The sequence below is a fragment of the Bubalus kerabau genome, chromosome X (genome assembly GCF_029407905.1).
Source record: "Bubalus kerabau isolate K-KA32 ecotype Philippines breed swamp buffalo chromosome X, PCC_UOA_SB_1v2, whole genome shotgun sequence".
In the NCBI taxonomy this organism is placed as follows: domain Eukaryota; kingdom Metazoa; phylum Chordata; class Mammalia; order Artiodactyla; family Bovidae; genus Bubalus; species Bubalus kerabau.
In genome coordinates, this window is record NC_073647.1 from 96898838 (window position 1) to 96922631 (window position 23794).

The following is a 23794-nucleotide window of genomic DNA, read 5'->3' on the forward strand; positions in this document are numbered from 1 at the left end:
TTTCATGCAAAGATGAGCTTGATAAAGGACAGAAATGGTATGGACCTAACAGAAGCAGAAGATATTAAGAAGAGGTGGCAAGAATACACAGAAGAACTGTACAAAAAAGATCTTCACGACCCAGATAATCACAATGGTGTGATCACTGACCTAGAGCCAGACATCCTGGAATGTGAAGTCAAGTGAGCCTTAGGAAGCATCATTACGAACAAAGCTAGTGGAGGTGATGGAATTCCAGTTGAGCTATTCCAAATCCTGAAAGATGATGCTGTGAAAGTGTTGCACTCAATATGCCAGCAAATTTGGAAAACTCAGCAGTGGCCACAGGACTGGAAAATGTCAGTTTTCATTCCAATCCCAAAGAAAGGCAATGCCAAAGAATGCTCAAACTACCACACAATTGCACTCATCTCACATGCTAGTAAAGTAATGCTCAAAATTCTCCATGCCAGGCTTCAGCAATATGTGAACCGTGAACTTCCTGATGTTCAAGCTGGTTTTAGAAAAGGCAGAGGAACCAGAGATCAAATTGCCAACATCCACTGGATCATAGAAAAAGCAAGAGAGTTCCAGAAAAACATCTATTTCTGCTTTATTGACTATGCCAAAGCCTTTGACTGTGTGGATCACAAAAAACTATGGAGAATTCTGAAAGAGATGGGAATACCAGACCACCTGATCTGCCTCTTGAGAAATTTGTATGCAGGTCAGGAAGCAACAGTTAGAACTGGACATGGACCAACAGACTGGTTCCAAATAGGAAAAGGAGTTCATCAAGGCTGTATATTGTCACCCTGCTTATTTAACTTATATGCAGAGTACATCATGAAAAATGCTGGACTGGAAGAAACACAAGCTGGAATCAAGATTGCCAGGAGAAATATCAATAACCTCAGATATGCAGATGACACCACCCTTATGGCATAAAGTGAAGAGGAATTCAAAAGCCTCTTGATGAAAGTGAAAGTGGAGAGTGAAAAAGTTGGCTTAAAACTCAACATTCAGAAAATGAAGATCATGGCATCCGGTCCCACCACTTCATGGGATATAGATGGGGAAACAGTGGAAACAGTGTCAGACTTTATTTTTCTGGGCTCCAAAATCACTACAGATGGTGACTGCAGCCATGAAATTAAAAGATGCTTACTCCTTGGAAGGAAGGTTATGACCAACCTAGATAGCATATTCAAAAGCAGAGATGTTACTTTGCCAACAAAGGTTCGTCTAGTCAAGGCTATGGTTTTTCCCGTGGTCATGTATGGATGTGAGAGTTGGACTGTGAAGAAGGCTGAGCACCGAGGAATTGATGCTTTTGAAATGTGGTTTTGGAGAAGACTCTTGAGAGTCCCTTGGACTGCAAGGAGATCCAATCAGTCCATTCTGAAGGAGATCAGCCCTGGGATTTCTTTGGAAGGAATGACGCTAAAGCTGAAACTCCAGTACTTTGGCCACCTCATGGGAAGAGTTGACTCATTGGAAAAGACTCTGATGCTGGGAGGGATTGGGGGCAGGAGGAGAAGGGGACGACAGAGGATGAGATGGCTGGATGGCATCACTGACTCGATGGGCGTGAGTCTGAGTGAACTCCGGGAGTTGGTGCTGGACGGGGAAGCCTGGTGTGCTGCGATTCATGGGGTCACAAAGAGTCAGACATGACTGAGTGACTGATCTGATCTGATAACTAATCATGCAGGCTTTTTTAAGGTGGCTGTGCTGGAACCTTCCATAAGAAATCTCAGATTGAATTTTAATAAAAGGCCTCTCAAGGTCAGAAAAGTCATAGCAAAGACTTGTCATCAGATCTGCCTGTACTATTTATATTTATATCTATATAGATATATAGATACATATACATCAGGTGAATACCCCTCTGCTTGGGGTCCTCAAAATATTTTGAGGTTCTTGGCCTTCAAGGAAGTAACCTTTCTTATTTATCTCCCTGTAAGTAAGGTAACAGGTTGTTTTTCCAAGGGGCTTTGTTATGGTTGTTGTTCAGTCACTCAGTTGTGTCCAACTCTTTGCAACCCCATAGACTGCAGCACACCAGGCTTCCCTGTCCTTCACCGTCTCCCAGAGTTTGTTCAAACTCATGTCCATTAAGTCAGTGATGCCGTCCAACTATCTCATCCTCTGTTGCCCTCTTCTCCTGCCCTCAATCTTTCCCAGCATCAGGGTCATTTCCAGTGAGTCAGCTTTTCACATCAGGTGGCCTAAGCAGTGGAGCTTCAGCTTCAGCATCAGTCCTTCCAATGAATATTCAGGGTTGATTTCCCTTAGGATTGACTGGTTCAATCTCCCTGCAGTCCAAGGGACTTGCAAGAGTCTTCCCCAGTACCATAGTTCAAAAGCATTGATTCTTTGACATTCAGCATTTTCCATAGTCCAACTCTCACATCCATACATGACCACTGGAAAAAGTGCAGTTTTGACCATATGGTCATACTCATTGGTCTTTTCCAGTGAGTTGGCTCTTTGCATCAGATGGCTGGAGTGTTGGAGCTTCAGCTTTAGCAACAGTCCTTCCAATGAATATTTAGGATTCATTTCTTTTAGGATTGACTGCTTTGCTCTCCTTGCAGTCCAAGGGAATCTCAAGAGTCTTCTCCAACACCATAATTCAGGGGCATCAGTTCTTCAGTGCTCAGCCTTCTTTGTGGTCTGGCTGTCACATCTGTACATGATGACTGGAGGAACCACAGCTTTGACTTTGTGGACCTTTGTCAGCAGGGTGATGTCTCTGCTTTTGAATATGCTGTCCAGGGAATATAGCTGAAGATGTAAAAGAAATCAGAGGAGAGTGAAAAGAAGTGGAAACAATTTTTTAAATGTGTGGATTGAAACTTTATAAAAAATGTTTAAGTATAATGTTAATTAACAAACAATAATAGGAATACTTGTGCACTGTTGGTAGGAATATAAATTGGTGCGGCCATTATGAACACAGTTTGGAGTTTCCTCAAAAAAGGAAAAATAGAACTACCTTAAGATCCAGCAAGCCATTCCTGGGTATATATCTAAAGAAGATAAAAACAGATATAAAAAGATATCTGTACTCCCATGTTCATTGTGTGTTCACAACAGCTAAGGGAGATTCATAGGTGTAGCAGTGCTGGACTTTCTGTGCTCTCAGTGTAGCAATTTACCTGATTCATAATCCTCAAGATGGCAGAGTAGAAGGATGTGCACTCACCTTCTATGAGAACACCAAAATTGAAACTAGCTGCTGAACAACCATCAACAAGAGGATGTTTGAACCCATGAAAGAAAGATACCCCATGTCCAAGGACAAAGGAGAAGCCACAATGAGATTATAGGAGGGGTGCAATCACGTTAAAATCAAATCTCATACCCGCTGGGTGGCAACCCAAAAACTGGAGAACAATAATACCAAAGAAGTTCTTGCACTGTTGGGAAGGTTCTAAGCCCCACATATGAGACTTCCCAACCTGGGGATCTGGCAAAGGGACTGGGAATTCCCAGGGAATCTGACTTTGAAGGACAGCGGGATTTGATTACAGAACTTCCACAGGATTGGGGGAAACAGAGACTCTTGGAAGGCACAAACAAAACCTTGTGTTCACCAGGACCCAGGGGAAAGGAACAGTGATTCCACAGGAAACTGAGCCAGACCTGCCTGTGAGTGCTTGAGGGTCTCCTGCAAAGGTGTAGGTTGGACTTGGCCTGCTGCAAGGACAGAAACTCTGGCCGCCACAGTCCAGGAAGGTGCGTGTTAGCATAAATCCTTTTGGAGGTCGCCTTTAGCCCTACCATAGAGCCTGTCAACTCCAGTACTGGGCAACCTCAGCCAAACAACTAACTAGGAGGGAGCACAGCCCCACCCATCAGCAGAAAACTGAATTAAAGATTTACTGAGCATGGCCCTGCCCACCAGAGCAAGACCCAGTCTTCCCCACAGCCAGTCCCTCCCATCAGCAAGCTTGCACAATCCTCTCACTTTCTTCTTTCATCAGAGGACAGACAGAACTACAATCCTAATGGGCTTTATGGCTCCATAAAGTTCACCTTAGTTCTTTAAAGCTATCTGGTCATATCTGATTCTATGGATTTTCTCAAATATGATATTCCAGTCAAAACCATGGCAATATAACCCCAATGTTTCCAGTATGTCCTGTTTTAAGAACAGATTCTTATAAAACTTATGCAAATAATTATATTGCCATAAAAATAAGAATACTCACTAAGAGTTTCTAAATTCTGTAGGAATTTAGAGAGAAAAGATGAATGTTGCAATTCTGCTTACAAAGTTAAAATGTACCAATTGCTGTAAGTCATAGTTAAGGGGAACAGTTTCCTTATATTTGGACAACAAAGATTAAAAGCTAGTAATATTTCAGACAAAAAGTCATACAAACTAACATTCAGCCTATGTAATTAATTCTTGTTGATCATGATCTTCTGTTAACAGTTTTATGAAGTCATCAGAGTTTCCACTAGAATTATTTAATTTCTTAACTAGTTCACTGGTATGAGCTGAAAGTTATCAGAAACCTGATGTGTCAAAAGGTTCTTTCTATGAATATTTTTGAAGATGAAGCATTTTTGCAAAAGCATCAGAGTACAAAAATAACTGTCTATTGAAGACAAAAGACTTAAAAAGCAAGGTTAAAAACCTGTTTACAATGCAATTGTCAAAGAAATTTGCTATTGTAGTGGTATATAATATTAAAATAATAGCTAGAATTATGATTGATGACATCACACCAGGACATATTTAAATTTTAGAAATTTCATTTGATTTTTAGATCTTCTATATTAATGACATTTATCTATACAATGCAACCTAAGAAGGTTTATCACTACTCATTTAACAATGCTTCCCATGTAATTTAACTTACCAAATAAGTCTTAATTAGTTTAATGTCTTTCTTTGATAAGAGAAAACATCTTGAGGTGCTCCAGGGGTGTTCTAGAAAACCTCAAAGTTAGCTAGAGATCAAAAGAACTTCATTTAGAATTTGATTTAGGGGAATTTTGTCAATTATATTAAAAAGGTTTTAAAACACTTAATCAAATAGGATCATAGGTCACTATGTAACAATACTTAGTTATCCACCCAAAAGTGATGAAAGATTTCGAATGCAAATACAGAAATTACAACAGTTTACTCAAAAGGTAAAAAAAAAGAAAACTTTACAATCTATTATCAAGAGCATATCAATATCTGTTATCAGTTCAGTCACTCAATCATGTCTCTCTCTCTCTCTCTCTCTCTCTCTCTCTCTCTATATATATATATATATATACACATTCTTTTACATGTTCTTTTCCTTTATGGTTTATCACAGGATATTGAATATAGTTTTCTATACTAGACAGTAGGACCCTGTTCTTTACCATTCTATCTATAAAAGTTTGCATCTGTTAATAAAAATATAGAATGCTTCTGAAATGTGTGTGTCATCCTTGCACAGGGGTCATGCTAATCTTCTCTGTGTGATTCCAATTTTAGTATATGTGCTGCCAAAGCCTGCACTCTGTCTTTCTCTAAAACTACCTTTAGGACAAAATTACTTTATCTTCCCGGAAATAAATGTGTTTCCATTCCTCATATCTTCTTTTTTCTTGAAAGCAAAGATGTTTTCTTTACTAATTTTAGTGGCTTTAATTACATATTTTAATTAGAATTCTCAACTCTTAAAAACCTACATTTCTAACAAAAACTAAGAAGGAAGCCATTATGAATATTAGCATTCTGTAGATTGGCAAACTTCTAAATACTAATTATGATTTTTTAGAACTATGTGCTTTTTTATAGAATATATCTCCATGTGGCACCAAACATATTTACTAAATAATCCTCAATATCTTTAATTTCTCTGTAAAAGGAAGCTTATATTTAGTAATTAATGTTTCAGTATTTTATTAGGGGATGATCTAGATATTCAATAAACTTCTGTCATTTACCTTAAATTAGCAAAACTCTAAAGTTTGAAGTTGCCAAAAAGATTTAGAGAAACTCATAAGTAGACACACCATAAAACATGATTATTCTTATAGAGTTCACTTAAAAACTCTGAACACACAATTTACTATTAAAAATTTTATTATCGGTCGAGTTCAGTTCAGTCGCTCAGTTGTGTCTGACTCTTTGCGACCCCATGAATCGCAGCACGCCAGGCTTCCCTGTCCAGCACCAACTCCCGGAGTTCACTCAGACTCACGTCCATCGAGTCAGTGATGCCATCCAGCCATCTCATCCTCTGTCATCCCCTTCTCCTCCTGCCCCCAATCCCTCCCAGCATCAGAGTCTTTGCCAATGAGTCAACTCTTCGCAAGAGGCGGCCAAAGTACTGGAGTTTCAGCTTTAGCGTCATTCCTTCCAAAGAAATCCCAGGGCTGATCTCCTTCAGAATGGACTGATTGGATCTCCTTGCAGTCCAAGGGACTCTCAAGAGTCTTCTCCAACACCACAGTTCAAAAGCATCAATTATTCGGTGCTCAGCCTTCTTCACAGTCCAACTCTCCCATCCATACATGACCACAGGAAAAACCATAGCCTTGACTAGATGGACCTTTGTTGGCAAAGTAATGTGTCTGCTTTTGAATATGCTATCTAGGTTGGTCATAACTTTCCTTCCAAGGAGTAAGCATCTTTTAATTTCATGGCTGCAGTCACCATCTGCAGTTATTTTGGAGCCCCAAAAAATAAAGTATGACACTGTTTCCACTGTTCCCTCATCTATTTCCCATGAAGTGATGGGACTGGATGCCATGATCTTCATTTTCTGAATGTTGAGTTTTAAGCCAACTTTTTCACTCTCCACTTTCACTTTCATCAAGAGGCTTTTTAGTTCCTCTTCACTTTCTTCCATGAGGGTGGTGTCATCTGCATATCTGAGGTTACTGATATTTCTCCCAGCAATCTTGATTCCAGCTTGTGTTCTTCCAGTCCAGCGTTTCTCATGATGTACTCTGCATATAAGTTAAATAAGCAGGGTGACAATGAACAGCCTTGACGTACTCCTTTTCCTCTTTGGAACCAATCTGTTGTTCCATGTCCAGTTCTAACTGTTGCTTCCTGACCGGAATACAGATTTCTCAAGAGGCAGGTCAGGTGGTCTGGTATTCCCATCTCTTTCAGAATTTTCCACAGTTTATTGTGATCCACACGGTCAAAGGCTTTGGCATAGTCAATAAAGCAGAAATAGATGTTTTTCTGGAACTCTTGTGCTTTTTTGATGATCCAGCAGATGTTGGCAATTTGATCTCTGGTTCCTCTGCCTTTTCTAAAACCAGCTTGAACATCAGGAAGTTTACGGCTCACGTATTGCTGAAGCCTGGCTTGGAGAATTTTGAGCATTATTTTACTAGCATGTGAGATGAGTGCAATTGTGCGGTAGTTTGAGCATTCTTTGGCATGGCCTTTCTTTGGGATTGGAATGAAAAATGAAAAATTTTATTATATCAAGTCATTTTTCTGGCTGACAAATCAACAGATGTAAAAAGATCTTATTTAACTTCTTATAAATCTAGGTACAACAGAAGTATTATATTTAATGCTGATAACTCTAAAGACATGTCTATATTAATAAAGAACTAAACTATCTTTAATACCAAACATTAATTCAGTACTGAATATTTCCCAAATCTTGTGAAACTGAAATTCATTTTAGTTTCTTTTATATTTCTGAGAATTTATGTAAGTGCTTAATTTTCTTTAAACCAAATAGGACTCTTTTACAAATTAATTTTGACTATACCACACATCTACAGCACTAATCCATTGTGCTCTGCATGCGTGGGTTTGTATCTCATCCTCGTCGTCCTGTCCCTCCCGCTGTAGCGTGGGAGTGAGGTTTTAGTGCCTTGTGAACAAGGTATAAATTGGTGTTCCGTTATGGATGAACTGTGTAACTTTCACACATACATGTAGACACACACAAATAGAGATCCCTTAGTTCCCATTCGAAATTTTCAGCGTTGTCAGGTACAATAAAACAATACCCATTCGTTAGAGAAAAGGTCGGATTTGAATTGGGTTTCTGGCAGATGGTCACTTATTTAGGTGGCTAAACCCCCCTTTTTTTTTTTTTTACTAATATTTATTGAGAAGACACTGAAGACTTACATTTGTCCTTGACAAGTCAACTTCCAAATGACCTATCTCCCTATTCATTTTCTTTCCATAAAGATTACATTTTTGAAATTTGCACTTAAAAGATCGCCTAGATAAAACTTTCTGGAGAAGACCAGGCTCAGGGAAAGAAATGCAAGATCCTTCTAGGAGGGCTTTGTTCCCGTAAGGCCAGAATTTTTTTTCTTTTAATACTTACAAACCTCTTAAGATAGATAGGGGAAATTTGGGTTAATTAGTGTAGTTTGTTGCACAGTCATGTCCAACCCTTTGCGATCCCATGGACTATAGATCATCAGCCTCCTCTACCCATGGCATTCTCCAAGCAAGAATACTGAAATGGGTTGCCATTCCCTTCTCCAGGGGATCTTCCCAACCCAGGGATCAAACCCACATATACTGCATTGCAGACCGATTTTTTTTTTTTTTTTTAACCATCTGAGCCACCAGGGAAGACTAGGGGATATTTGAGGGAGAGAAAAGAAAAAAAGGATTGATGGGCTTTGAATTGTTTCTCAAGCCATACCTCTGGTCCTGGAAAGAGTAGATTTGTAAAACTGAGTACTGCTGGTTTTTATTTCCTCAAGGAATTAAGTGCATTCGTCCTTTGCCCAGCCACTTCAGTTGTGTCTGACTCTTTGCAACCCTATGAACTGTATAGCCCACCAGGCTCCTCTGTCCATGGGATTCTCTAGGCAAGAATACTGGAGTGGGATGCCATGACCTCCGGCAGCGGAACTGCCCAACCCGAGTCTGCCTGCATCTCCTGCATTGCAGGCAAATTCTTTTTTTTTTTTTTAATTTAATTTTATTTATTTTTTTAAATTTTATTTTATTTTTAAACTTTACATAATTGTATTAGTTTTGCCAAATGTCAAAATGAATCCGCCCCAGGTATACATGTGTTCCCCATCCTGAACCCTCCTCCCTCCTCCCTCCCCATACCATCCCTCTGGGTCGTCCCAGTGCACCAGCCCCAAGCATCCAGTATCGTGCATCGAACCTGGACTGGCAACTCGTTTCATACATGATATTTTACATGTTTCAATGCCATTCTCCCAAATCTTCCCACCCTCTCCCTCTCCCACAGAGTCCATAAGACTGTTCTATACATCAGTGTCTCTTTTGCTGTCTCGTACACAGGGTTATTGTTACCATCTTTCTAAATTCCATATATATGCGTTAGTATACTGTATTGGTGTTTTTCTTTCTGGCTTACTTCACTCTGTATAATAGGCTCCAGTTTCATCCACCTCATTAGAACTGATTCAAATGTATTCTTTTTAATGGCTGAGTAATACTGCATTGTGTATATGTACCACAGCTTTCTTATCCATTCATCTGCTGATGGACATCTAGGTTGCTTCCATGTCCTGGCTATTATAAACAGTGCTGCGATGAACATTGGGGTACACGTGTCTCTTTCCCTTCTGGTTTCCTCAATGTGTATGCCCAGCAGTGGGATTGCTGGATCATAAGGCAGTTCTATTTCCAGTTTTTTAAGGAATCTCCACACTGTTCTCCATAGTGGCTGTACTAGTTTGCATTCCCACCAACAGTGTAAGAGGGTTCCCTTTTCTCCACACCCTCTCCAGCATTTATTACTTGTAGACTTTTGGATCACAGCCATTCTGACAGGTGTGAAATGGTACCTCATAGTGGTTTTGATTTGCATTTCTCTGATAATGAGTGATGTTGAGCATCTTTTCATGTGTTTGTTAGCCATCTGTATGTCTTCTTTGGAGAAATGCCTATTTAGTTCTTTGGCCCATTTTTTGATTGGGTCATTTATTTTTCTGGAGTTGAGCTGTAGGAGTTGCTTGTATATTCTCGAGATTAGTTGTTTGTCAGTTGCTTCATTTGCTATTATCTTCTCCCATTCTGAATGCTGTCTTTTCACCTTGCTAATAGTTTCCTTTGATGTGCAGAAGCTTTTAAGGTTAATTAGGTCCCATTTGTTTATTTTTGCTTTTATTTCCAATATTCTGGGAGGTGAGTCATAGAGGATCCTGCTGTGATGTATGTCAGAGAGTGTTTTGCCTATGTTCTCCTCTAGGAGTTTTATAGTTTCTGGTCTTATGTTTAGATCTTTAATCCATTTTGAGTTTATTTTTGTGTATGGTGTTAGAAAGTGTTCTAGTTTCATTCTTTTACAAGTGGTTGACCAGATTTCCCAGCACCACTTGTTAAAGAGATTGTCTTTAATCCATTGTATATTCTAGGCAAATTCTTTACCCACTGAGCCACCTGGAAAGCCCATCAAGGAATTGAGTAGCTACATCCTTGGTGGCTCAGCTGGTAAAGAATCTGCCTGCAAATGAGGGAGATTGATTTGATCTCTGGGTTGGGAAGATCCCCTGGAGAAGGGCACGGCTACCCACTCCAGTATTCTGGCTTGGAGAATCCCATGGACTGTATAATTCATGGGATTGCAAAGAGTCAGACACATCTGAGCAATTTTCACTCACTTTCATAAACATCAAAGGATGGACAAACCCATCCACCTATGTAGGGATGCTTTTCTTTCCCTCTGGGTATATTTAGCTTTGGGGAGAAGGCCAAAAAGCTCCTTATCAGGCTGTGAATATCAGCTGTGTTCACTAGTTTAGTCAGACCAATGGCCTCCCATCAAGGTAATCCATTTACAAAAACTTTTGAGGATCCTCTCGGCATTTAAGGAATTCTTTAACTATGGCCCCCAGTTCACCACTTGACCCAAAGAGGATTGCCTACAACCTCAAGTGGTCCCATTTCTAAAGGTAACTGCTTAACAGTCTCTTCAGAGTGGAAAAGCAATTCATACAGAGGATTATAAGAATGAGTACTCAAATAAAGGAGGATAGAGGGGGAGTGGGAGCTATGTCAATCTTACAGTCTTTTGTTTTAGATACTTTTTATATCTTTAATCATTCATTAGACTTATACCACAAATCCTTCAAAGAAGCTGTTTTGGAAATTAGAAGTCTTTGGGGACTTTGCATACCAATTAAAATAGGTACAAGTGTTTAAGATGAGCATTTTCTAAAATTTTAACAATTTCAAAGTCTTTCAAATTCTGAGGATCCATAATTTGTCTATTGATGTTGTTCAGTCAGTAAGTCATGCATACCAGGCTTCTCTGTCCTTCACTATCTCGTGGAATTTGTTCAATTTCATGTCCACTGAGTTGGTGATGCCTATCTAACCATCTCATCCTCTGCCAACCTCTTGTCCTTTTGCCTTCAATCTTTCCCAGCATCAGGGAAATGAGTTTTCCATTGAGTTGGCTCTCGCATCAGGTGGCCAAAGTATTGGAGCTTCAGTTTCAGCATCAGTCCTTCCAATGAATACTCAGGAATGATTTCCTTCAGGATTGACTGGTTTGATCTCCTTGCAGTCTAAGGGACTCTCAAGAGTCTTCTCCAGCACCACAAATCAAAAGCATCAATTCTTCAGCTCTCAGACTTCTTTATGGTCAAACTTTCACATCCATACCTGACTACTGGAAAAATCATTAGCTGTGACTGTACAGACCTTTGTTGGCAAAGTGATGTCTGTTGATGAATAGGATCTTAATAGTGACTCAACTCAATAAGCCTTTTTGTGGCTAAACCAAGTACGTAAGAGGCTTCCTGCAAGAGATCACAAAGGATGCAGCCCTCACAAGATGCAGAAATTTCACTTCCATGGATGTTCCAAGAAAGTAGAGACTTCATTGTACAAATGGAAACAACAAAGTTTGAGATGACAAAGGTTGCTTATGGACTGAGATCCATTATGACAAACTCCCCTGAGAACTGACTCTGTCAGACAAAGAATTTCTCAGTTGGAATTCCAGTATACTAAGTGACTGCCAAATGTACATGCACCTTCTGTATGTTAGAGACAAGTTTTCAGGATATATAATAAGATTAAAGGAAAACCTAATCAGACCAATAATTTTCCTCCATATGACCAAAGACACAAAAGACAGAAACAACAACAAGAAAACCTGACCATGTCTGGGAGGAAAAGGATTAACAAACCTAGAGTACTCTTCCACATTTCAAACCAAAAGTCACTGAGTCTAAGGAGCTAACTCTACAAAAATTTATTCCCACTAACCTAATTTTAGAAAAGAGAAGAACTCTTACCACTCTAATTTCCAGCAAACCCTGCAGGCAGAGGTCAAAGAAACTGACAGATATGGTAAGAATTCTTACCTCCTGCCAGCTTTCTCTAACTGCATGCATAGAAACTAAATTTGGAATGTCAAACGAGTCTCATCTTGGCCATTTCAGGGCAAGTTCCTTTAATTCACAGTGTAAAAGGACTTGTGAATATAAATTCTCTAAACTGGGAAAATCCTCTTCAGTATCTGTTAATTGAGGAGTCAGGTACCTTTTTATTCACAGCCAAATAAAGCTCAGGATTGTCAACCAATAATTGATAGATCTGAAAATAAGAGACACTTATTCAATTTCATCTGGACATACATAAACCTGGTTGGGGTATTAAGTCAGAGGTTTTCTGACTCCCCTCATTTCACTCTTTGGGAAACTCTTACCCACTTTAAAGTTGATTTGTTGGAATGAAATTGTTAATGAAATTATATGGTGGACCCGTGTGCTGTTTGTGAGTTGAACTCCTCTAGATGTCACCCTAGAGTCATTTCAGCTCTTTTATGTGTCTCAGCTTCTCCCTCATTCAGTCTAAAGCCACCATGGGTGCTTAGAGTACTGCTTGGTCAACTTTTACATTGTGTGTCACTGGGTGGGCAAGTTTTTAATTAATGAGTGATTTTCCCCATTGGACTACTGCATGGTATGAGGACTTGCCTTCACCACTCCCATAAATTTCTCAATTTTGGAAAAAGCCATAATTGTCCAGAAAGAGTTGTGTCCCTTTTTTTTTTTAAAAAAGCAGAGAACTCTCATATGGTATCTTCACTTTAATTCTCACAAATTCTATTAAGGTAGTCAAATTGAGAAAATATGTTAGGCCTGTCTCCTACCTAATCACCAAGTCCAAACCACTCAGTGTCTTTCAACCGAGCAAATCTTCCAGTGTTTCTCAACCATGCACTTTTTCCCAGTGTCTCTAAACTGGGAAAATCCTCACTGGTCTGGACATGCTGAGGAGGAGGATGAACATAGGACCAGGGCTCCTCGTATAATATAGTTCAGGTGGGAAGTATGCCTTGGGTCCCTTCATGGGTGCCAAAATCATCAACAACCAAAAATCCCCAAACAATGTGAGAACTGTAAATTTCAGTTATATTTTGGAACTTAACTGAGTACTATTGCCTGGGAGAGACAGCCTCCCAGATAGCTGTGAGGAACTGCTTCAAAGAATTAAGGGAGGATCCAGTATATATATGATTTGGGGGAAGGCTGAGAAATACACATAGCTGTGGTTGTCTGAGGAGGACTTACAAATAGGTGAGAAAAGAAGAGAAATGAAAAACAATGGAGAAAGGATATACCCAACTGAATGCAGAGGTCCAGAGAATAGCAAGGAGAAATAAGAAAGTTTTTTAGGTGAACAATGCAAAGAAATAGAAGAAAGCAATAGAATGGAAAATATGAACGATCTCTTCAAGAAAATTGGAGATATCAAGGGAACATTTCATGCAAGACTGGGCATGATAAAGGAAAGAAACAGTAAGAGCCTAACAGGGGCAGAAGAGATTAAGAAGAGGTGGCAAGAATACACAGAAGAACTATATATGAAAGATCTTAATGAACCAGATAGCCATTGATGATGTGGTCAACTTGTCTAGAACTGGACATTATAGAGTATGAAGTCAAGTGGGCCTTAGGAAGCATTGCTATGAGCAAAGCTAGTGGAGGTGGTGGAATTTTAGCTGAGCTATTGAAAGTCTTAAAGGATGATGCTGTTAAAGTGCTACACATATTGTCATCAAATTTGGAAAACTCAGCAGTGCCCACAGTACTAGAAAAGGTAAGTTTTCATTCCCATCACAAAGAAGGGCAATGCCAAAGAATGTTCAAACTACCATACAGTGTTGCTCATTTTACATGCTGCTGCTGCTGTTAAGTTGCTTCAGTCGTGTACAACTCTGTGCGACCCCATAGATGGCAGCCCACCAGGCTCCTCCGCCCCTGGGATTCTCCAGGCAAGAATACTGGAGTGGGTTGCCATTTCCTTCTCCAATGAATGAAAGTGAAAAGTGAAAGTGAAGTCGCTCAGTCATGCCCGACTCTTCGAGACCCCATGGACTGTAGCCTACCAGGCTCCTCCGTCCATGGATTTTCCAGGCAAGAGTACTGGAGTGGGGTGCCATTGCCTTCTCCATTTTACATGCTAGCAAGGTTACACTCAAAAACCTTCAGCTAGTCTTCAACATTACATGAACCAAGAACTTCCAGATATACAAACTGGGCTAAGAAAAGGCAGAGGAACCAGAGATCAAATTGCCAACATTTGCTGGATCATAGCAAAAGCAAGGGAATTCCAAGGAAAATCTAATTCTGCTTCATTGACTATGCTAAAGCCTTTGACTGTGTGGATTACAACAAACTGTGGAAAATTCTTCAAGAGATGGAATACCAGACCACCTTACCTGTCTCCCGAGAAACCTGTATGTTTAGGACAAGAAGCAACAGTTAGAACTGGATGTGGAACAATGGACTGGTTCCAAATTGGGAAAGGAGTACATTAAGGCTGTATATTGTCACCCTACTCTTTTATGCAGAGTACATCATGTGAAATGCTGGGCTAGTTGAATCACAAACTGGAATCAAGATTGCTGGGAGAAATAATCAACACTTCAAAAAAGCAGATGATACCACTCTGGCAGAAAAACAAAGAACTAAAAAGCCTCTTGATGAGGGTGAAAGAGGAGAGTGAAGAAGCTGGCTTGAAGCCCAACATTCAAAAAATGAAGATCATGGCATCTGGTCCATCACTTCATGGCAAATAGATGGGGAAACAATGGAAACAGTGACAGATTTTATCTTCCTGGGCTCCAACATCACTGCAGATGGTGACTGTAGCCACGAAATTAAAAAGACACTTGTTCCTTGGCAGAAAAGCTATGACAAACTGATAAAGTGTATTAAAAAGCAGAGACCATTACTTTGCCAACAAAGGTCCATATAGTTGAAGCTATAGTTTTTTTAGTAGTCATGTATGGATGTGAGAGTTGGACCATAAAGAAGGTTGAGCGCTGAAGAATTGATGCTTTTGAATTGTGGTGCTGGAGAAGACTGTTGGGAGTCCCTTGGGCAGCAAGGATATGAAGCCAGTCAATCTTAAAGGAAATCAACCCTGAATGTTCATTGGAAGGACTGATGCTGATGCTGAAGCGCCGATATTTTAGGCACTTGATGCGAAGGGCTGACTCACTGGAAAAGTCCCTGATGCTGGGAAATTTGAGGTCAAGAGGAGAAGGGGGCAGCATTGGATGAGATGGTTAGATAGCATCACTGACTCAATGGACATGAGTTTGAGCAAGCTCTGGGGGAAAATGAAAGACGGGAAAGCCTGGCATGCTGCGGTTCATGGGGTTGCAAAGAGTTGGCCATAACTTAGTGACTGAACTACAAAGCATACGTATCGGTAAAATGTTACTGCTAGTTGTGAGGTTCAGGTATCTCAACTATTTTAGTGCTTTTTTATTTATGGGAAGATGCAAGAATCTGGAGTCAGTGAAATTCTTCCTTGGATATGCATTGCATCTTAACTATCTAGGGGCTCATATATACAAAACACAGAATGCTTCAGAGCCCCTTGGATTGCAAGGAGGTCCAACCAGTTCATCCTAAAGGAGATCAGTCCTGGGTGTTCATTGGAAGGACTGATGTTGAAGCTGAAACTCCAATACTTTGGCCACCTGATGCGAAGAGCTGACTCATTTGAAAAGACCCTGATGCTGGGAAAGATTGAAGGTGGGAGGAGAAGGGGATGATAGAGGATGAGATGGCTGGATGGCATCACCGACTCAATGGACATGAGTTTGAGTGAACTCCGGGAGTTGGTGATGGACAAGGACATGCTGCAGTCCATGGGGTTGCAAAGAGTCGGACACGACTGAACGATTGAGCTGAACTGCACTGATGGGGCTTCCCTGGTAGCTCAGTTGCCTGCAATGCAGGAAACCCCAGTTCAATTCCTGGGTCAAGAAGATTCTCTGGAGAAGGCATAGGCTATCCACTCCAGTATTCTTAACTTCTTTGGTGGCTCAGTTGGTAAAGAATCTGCCTGCAATTTGGGAGACCTGGTTTCAATCCTTGGGTTGGAAAGATCCCTTGGAGGAGGGTATGGCCACACACTCTGATAGTCTTGCCTGGAGAATCCCCACAGACAGAGGAGCCTGGTGGGCTACAATCCATAGGGTTGCAAAGAGTCAGACACGTCTGAGTGACTAAGCACACACACACACACTGATAGGTATTTATTGCTCTTTTATCATTTGTTCTCTGATTGTTTTGTAGTTCTTGGCTCACTTCTCTTACTGTCTTCCTTTGTGATTTGGTTATTTTCTTTTGTGTTATGGTCAGATTCTTTTCTCTTCATTTTATTTATTTATTTTTTGTATCTACTACAGGTTTTGGTTCATTGTTATCATAAGGTTTAAGTATACCTATCTATATAATCATCTATTTTAAGTTGATGGTCACTTAAGATTGAATGCATTCTGAAACACTAAAACACTAAACCACACCCTCATATTTTATATTTTTGTTGCCATATTTTACATCTTATTGTTTGTCATTCAGTCGCTAAGTCATGTCCAACTCTGCAACTCCGTGGACTGCAGCATACCAGGTTTCCCTGTCCTTCACCATCTTCAGGAGTCTGCTCAAACTCATATCCATTGAGTCAGTGATGCCATCCAACCATCTCATCCTCTGTCGTCCCCTTCTCTTCCCACCTTCAATCTTTCCCAGTATCGGGGTCTTTTCCAATGAGTCAGCTCTTTGAATCAGGTGGCTAAAGTATTGGAGCTTCCTTAAGTAATTATTGTAGTTAAAGTTGATTTTGTTGCTTTTGTCTTTGATCTTCCACACTAGCTTTGTAAGAGGCTGATCTATTTCCTTTACTATATGTTACTTTTAACAGCGTGGTTTTTCCTTTCATGTAATTTCTTACCTCTAGTCATGGCCTCTTGTTTTCCACTTAAAGGAGTTCCTTTAACATTTCTTATATGGTCAGTTTAGTTGTGATTAACACCTTTAGTTTTTGCTTGACTCAGAAACTCTATCTCTCCCTCAGTTCTGAATTATAACCTTGTTGGTTAGAATAGTCTTGGTTATAAGTTTTTTCCTTTCATCACTTTGAATATATTGTGTCACTCCCTTCTGACCTACAAAGTTTCTGCTGAAAAGTCAGCTGATAGTCTTACGGGAGTTCTCTTGTACACAACTAATTGTTTTCTCTTGCTGCTATTAAGATTCTTTATCTTTGACTTTGACGTTTTAATTATGTTGTGTTTTGGTGTGGGTCTATGGTTCACTTTGTTTGGGACTCTGTGCTTCCTGTTTTAGATGTCTGTTTCCTTTATAGAAGATTTCAGATAAATTATTTTATTTTATCAGATAAATTTTCTGTCCTTTTATTTTTCTCTTTGTCATCTGAAATTCCCATAATGTGACTGTTGGTATGTTTGGTACTATCTAAGAATCTCTTAAACTATTCTCATTTTTTAAAAAATTCTTTTTTCTTTTTGCTCTTCCAATTGGGTGATTCCAGGTATCCTGTCTTCCAGGTTATTGATCCATTCTTCTGAATGATCTAATCTGTTGTTGTTGATTCCATCTAGTGTATTTTTCACTTCTGTTTTTTGGGTATTCAATGCTATTTGAGTATTTTATATTTTCTACCTTTTTTATTAAAGTTTTCCTTGTGTTCATCATTAAGCATATTTATGACCATTACTTTAAACAGTTTATTCAGTAGATTACTTGTGTCCATTTTGTTTAGTTCCTTTTCTTAGGATTTGTCTTATGCTCTCATCTGGAACATACTGTTTTGTCTCCTCATTTTGCCTAACTCTGTTTCTATGTATTAGGTTTCTGTGTATCTATTTCTCTTAGCCTTGAAAGAGTGGCCTTATGTAGAAGGTTTCCTGTGGGGTCCAGAAAAGCAGTCTCTTCTGGTCACCAGAGCCAGGCTCTCCCAGAAGATCACCTGTGTGGACTGCATGTACCTTCCTTTTGTGGTAGTCCCACAGTTGCCACAGGTGCATTTGTGAGTGCAGCTGACAACCAGGCCAGCTGGATGTGAGACTAAGTTATGACTGTTGTGGGTGGACTTGTGGGTGGTACTGACTCCTGTTCGGGGGGCTTTCTGGCCTGGCCAACAGCAGTGAAGGTGTGCTGGTTGGCTGGGCTGGCTCCCTGGGTGGGAACCACTTTGGATGTACACAATTCAAGCTGATGCTGCCCTCCCAGTGTTACAGAGTAAAAGCCACTTTGAGGGGTCACTAGTCTTGGTTGAGTTCACCCAGTAAGTGTGGCATGGTGGGAGTTGCTTTGGGAGTGTGCCAGAACTCTTGAGTCTACTCGCTGGGTTTGGTAGCATGAGAGCCTCTTCAGACCCAAATGTGGCTGCCCACCAGGTCTGCTATGATGGTAGCCAATTTGAGGGAGGAGGGGCTGGACCTGACTGAGACTGCTCAGCAAGTGTAGTGAGGTGGGAGCTGCTTTGGAGAAGTATGGGTCCCTATTGAGGCTGACCACCAAATGTGCCAAAGTAGGGATGTTTTTTGCTTTTTAATGTACTTGTCTCTCATTTCTATATTTGCATTTATAATTTATCTGTTAAAATATTTTGCATATTTTTATTTAGGTTGTTTTTACTTTATTATTGAGGTTACTACTTCCTTACATAGTCCAGATATCATTCCTTTGTAAGTTTTATGTTTTGTATATATCTTCCCTAGTCTGTGGTTTGTCTTTTTAATTTTCTAATATCTTTTGATGATACCTCTTTATTTTCACTATAATGACTCTTGTTAATTATTTATTTGTCCTATCTTCAATTTGTGGGGCCTTCTGAATCTGTTCATTGACATGCTCATCAGTTCTAGTAGATCTCTATTATTATGTCTTTATAGTCACAATCTGTGTCTTTTCCACATGTCATCCAATTAAGCATAAGCTAGACATTCTCATTGAGTTCTCCATCCTCTTACTTTCCCTTCTGCCTGACACTTTGGCTCAGATGGTAAAGAACCTGTCTGCAATGCAGGAGACCCAGGTTGGATTCTTGGGTCTAGAAAATCCCCTGGAGAAGGGAATGACAACCCACTCCAGTATTCTTGCCTGGAGAATCCCATGGACACAAGAGCCTGACATGCTACAGTCAGTCCATGGTGTTGCAAAGAGTCAGACAGGACTGAGTGACTAACAGTTTTCTGTATCATTTCTTCTAACTTCTCTTCTGGATTACTAATTTTTTCTTAACTCCTTAATCAGTTGTTAAATCTGTTCATGGAGTTATTTTTTCCCTTTCCTTTTTATTTTGAAACAATCTCAATCTCACATGAAACTTGAAATTACAGTACAAAGATGTTTTTTCTAACCTATTTGAGATCAAGTTGCCAACAAGATAGTTTACCAGCTCTCAATATTTTAGTGTGTTTTCATAAAAACAAAGGACATTCTTTTACACAAATACCATTAAAATTAGGGAATCATCTTTAATACATTAATCCTCAGATCCAATTCAAATTTCTCCAGGTTCCTAATATTGTTCTTTAGAGCAAAATGATCCAGTGAAGTATCATGTGCTGAATTATTGGTTTTCCTAGATTTTTTTTTCTGTCTGGAATAGTTTCCCAGTTTCTCCTTGACTTTCATAAGCTTGCTGTATTTGAAGATTAATGAATGGTTATGGTGTAGAATGTTCCCTGATTTGGATTTTTCTATTTTCTTCATGATTAGGTATATATTATGCACCTTTGACAGTAATATCACAGAGATGATGCTGTATTCTTATTGAATCCTATCAGGTGTCATTCAATTTTACTTAACCAAAAATAGTTATCATATGAGCCAACAATCCTACTCTTGGGCATGTATCCTGAAAAGATTAAAACTCTAATTCAAAAAGATACATGCATCCCAATGTTCATTGCAGCATTATTTACAGTAGTCAAGACACAGAAGCCACCTAAATGTCCATTGACAAGAAAAATGGATAAAGAAGTTGTGGTACATGTATATAACAGAATAGTACTCAGCCATAAAAAATGAAATAATGCCATTTGCAGAAACATGGATGGACCTAGAGATTGTCATACTGAATGAAGTAAGCCAGACAGAGAAAGACAAATATCATATGTTACCACTTATAGGTGGAATCTAAAAACGGATACCAAATGAACTTATTCATGAAACAGAAATAGACTAACAGACATAGAAAACAAACTCATGGTTAACAAAGGGGTTAGTAGTGGTGGGGGAGAGATAAATTAGCAGTTTTTTTGTTAACATATACAAACTACTACATATAAAGTAGGTAATCAGCAAGGACCTACTCAATACCTTGTAACAATTTATAATGGAAAAGAATCTGAAAAATAATATATACATATATATGTAAGTATAAACATATGACTGAATTACTTTGTTGTACACTTGAAATTAAGACAACATAGTAAATTAACTATACTTTAATTTAAAAATGATACCAGGACTTCCCTGGTGGTCCAGTGGCTAAGACTCCGCACTCCCAATGCAGGGGCCTAGGTTCAATGTCTGGTCAGGGAACTAGATTCCGCTTGCTGCAATTAACGATCCTGCATGCATCTATGAAGACCCAGTGTAGCCAAATAAACAGATAAAAATAAATATAAAAAACTACAAAAAACTTACAAAACTCTCCTAGTATCGCTAATAACTAGTTGTACATTCTTCAAGATTTGTGTTATAGAGACAAATCATATGAAAATAATGACAGTTTTATGTATTCTTCTGTGCTGTGATTGTGCTTAGTTGCTCAGTCATGTCTGACTCTTTGCAACCCCATGGACTGTGGCCTGCCAGGCTCCTCTGTCCATGGGGATTCTCCAGGCAAGAATACTAGAGCAGGTTGCCATGCCCTCCTCCTGAGGAATCTTCCCAACCCAGGGATCGAACCTAGGTCTTCCTCATTGCAGGTGGATTCTTTACTGTCTGAGCTACCAGGGAAGCCCTTAGCAAATCATTATTTTTTCTTGTTTTTTGCTGATTTAAACTATTAATAGGAAGTGGTGATTGTGGGTCTCACTGGCATTTTTCTAATTTTAGAGACAATACTTCCAACATTTCCTCTTTTAAGACACTGTTGTATGATTTTTGTTGTTTCCCTTTTTTTCAGATTAAGGAAGTTCCCTTCTATTCCCAGTTTGCTAAAAGTTTTCAATTTAAAAAAAGTTGACTTTTTGTCAAATACTCTGGTATTTATAGTGATAATCTTACGGCTTTTTTCATTTATTCTAACAAGTAGTAAATGTCATTGAGAGATTTCTATGAAATTTCTATGAAATTTCTATTACTATGAAATTGCCTGCATTGATGAAATAAACCCTGCTTGACAATGGCATATTGGACTTTAGGACACTGTAAGATTTAGTTTTCCAAAATTTTGTTTAGACTTGATGTTTCTATAAGCTAAATGGGCTTTTCCTTTTCCTTTCTTGTACTGTTCCTTTGTGGTGGTGATATCAAAACTATTCTAGTCTCATAAAATGAGAAACTGGAAGATCTTGCACAAAATTTGAATATTTTCCTTAAGTATTTGGAAGAACTCTTCTATAAAACTATCTGGTTTGGGAGCACAGAGAAGATGGCAGAGGAGTAAGACAGGGAGATTGCCAGCCTCCCCTAAATACATCAAAAACTCATCAAGATATGGAACAACTCCTACAAAGCAACCTCTAGGCGACAGAAGAAGACCGCAGGCCTCCAGGGGGACAGGCTAAGCTCCCTGAAATGAGGTAGGAGAGATGAGGGAGACATAAAAAGGGAAACGATGGAGAACTTTGGGGCAGTAGCTTGTGCTCCAAGGGAGGGAAGGAGCCCTGAAACAGGAGTTTCCACGCACAGGGAAACTCCCTAACAGGCAGGCCCAAAGGGGAGCTGGGAAGTCTTCCAAAACCAGGCAAAGCAGGGACTTGGAGGGCAGTAAACAGAGAAAGCTGTACTTCTCAGCCCGTTAACAGCTCATGGACTGTGGCCCCAAACAGACAGCGGACTCGGGCTCGGGCTCCGGGAACCAAGAGTGGTGTGGCGTACAAACCCAGTCAGCGCACACAATCCTTGCAGCACAGAGGGCAGGCCCAGGTAGCCTAGTGTGATGGGGCAGACAACCCCAGCCAGCGCGCACAACCCTTGCAGCACAGAGGGCGGGCCCAGGTAGCCGGCAGACAAACACAGCCAGCGCAAAGGGTGGGACTGTGGTGCCGATAGAGGGGAGGCATACAAACCTGGGCAGCACACACAACCCTCCCTGCACAGCAGAAAGAACAAATAACCCCCGCGACAAACAGTGCAGGCAGTGAGACGAAACAAATGCACATAAACCCCGCGATGCCGAGGGCCAGCATGGGAAGCCGAAACAAGTCCACACTAGCCCCGTGATGCAGAGGGTGAACCTCTGGGACTGAGAGTCGAATGCACACAGCCCTGCAATGCAGAGGGTGAGCTTAGGGGGCCGAGGGAAGCCCACACAAGTCGCCATGACACAGAAGGATCCACACAAGCACCTACCTAGCAAGTTTCGGCCAGCAGCACAGGGCGGGACAGGGAAACAGAACCCCTGGCAATAATCCCAACGACAAGTAGGGAACTGGTGGCAGAGCAGTTATCCTGAGAGAGCCACTTTGAAGCAGCTGCAGAAATAGACTTGCCTAATACCGTGAAAGCTAGAATGACTGCCCAAAGGCATACTGAACCCACAGACACTCCAAAACCTACTACTGAACACTGCACTGCCCTTCAGAGAGATGAGATCCAGCTCTATCAACCAGAACACAGGCACAAGCTCGGCCAACCAGGGAAACAACACAGGACACTAACCCAACCCCATCCACAGAGGCAGACTCCACAACCAAGAACTATGACCTTGAAAACCCTTTTAAAATTTTTCCCATTTTTTTCTTTTTCTCTTTTTCTCTTATAAATCACACTGTTTATTCCCCCAACATATCTCCACCTTCACACTAGCATTTAGCAGTGTGTGGAGTTTTCCTCTTTGTTTCTCTTATATATATTAAAAAAAATTTCACTTTAAGATTCTTTCTTCTTATAAATCACACTGCTTATTCCCCAACATATTTCCACCATCACATTAGATTTTTGTGGTGCTGTGGAGTTTTCCTCTTTGTTTTCCTTGTTAAAAAAAAATCATTTTAAGATTTTTTTCTTTTTTTCTGATAAATCACATGGTTTATCCCTACATGTTTCCACCTCCATATTAGCCTTCTCAGTGCTGTGGAGTTTTCCTCTTTGTGTTTATTGTCCAAAAAAAAAAAAAAAAAAAGGCAAGAAAAAAATTCATTTTAGGTTTTTCTTCTTCCTTTTTTCTCCTCACTTTCTTTTTCTTTTTTCCTTGAGTTTTGTGGATTTTGTTTTGGATATATTCAACTGCGTTCCCTACTGTTCTTACCAGCTGTAACTATTTCTGAATATATACAAACCCTTTCCACACACATCTATTCATCTTTGCTTTCCTATTTTTTCTCTCTCTCTTTTCTAATTTTTTTAATCCTCTTCTCCACCCCTTCCTTTT

General features: G+C 39.9%; 1 non-coding gene across 1 annotated transcript; it reads right to left on the reverse strand.

Moving 5' to 3' along the window:
* Positions 1-5387: 5387 nt before the first annotated feature.
* LOC129640537 (U6 spliceosomal RNA) lies at positions 5388-5494 on the reverse strand. Its single transcript, XR_008708893.1, has one exon. It is a non-coding gene; the product is annotated as a U6 spliceosomal RNA (small nuclear RNA).
* Between the last annotated feature and the right edge of the window lie 18300 nt (positions 5495-23794).